The sequence below is a fragment of the Dreissena polymorpha genome, chromosome 5, assembly GCF_020536995.1.
Source record: "Dreissena polymorpha isolate Duluth1 chromosome 5, UMN_Dpol_1.0, whole genome shotgun sequence".
Classification (NCBI taxonomy): Eukaryota; Metazoa; Mollusca; class Bivalvia; order Myida; family Dreissenidae; genus Dreissena; species Dreissena polymorpha.
This window is the reverse complement of record NC_068359.1, coordinates 5,316,790-5,317,105: the sequence shown is the minus strand read 5'-3', so window position 1 is coordinate 5,317,105 and position 316 is coordinate 5,316,790.

The following is a 316-nucleotide window of genomic DNA, read 5'->3' as shown; positions in this document are numbered from 1 at the left end:
AAAAACCTATAGAAAACATTTTACAGGTCTTTGGGCTGAGGTTTGTACTCATCTACGGGTATCTCCTATTGTCGATTTACAAGCCCGAGACAATGGCGTCAGTACTGCGCATTCAGTCTCGCAAATGCGGATACAAACATAATTGGGAAACGAAGTAATATTGTTTTCTATTTTGATATTCATCGGTCTTCATAATAAACTTTGGAAAACTATTTAGCGCTCTCATTTCACTCACATTACGGATTCTTTCAAATGTGTCAGATTCATGTCAAACGGGTATTATTCGAACGATTCAGATAAAAATTCTAAGTCGTGG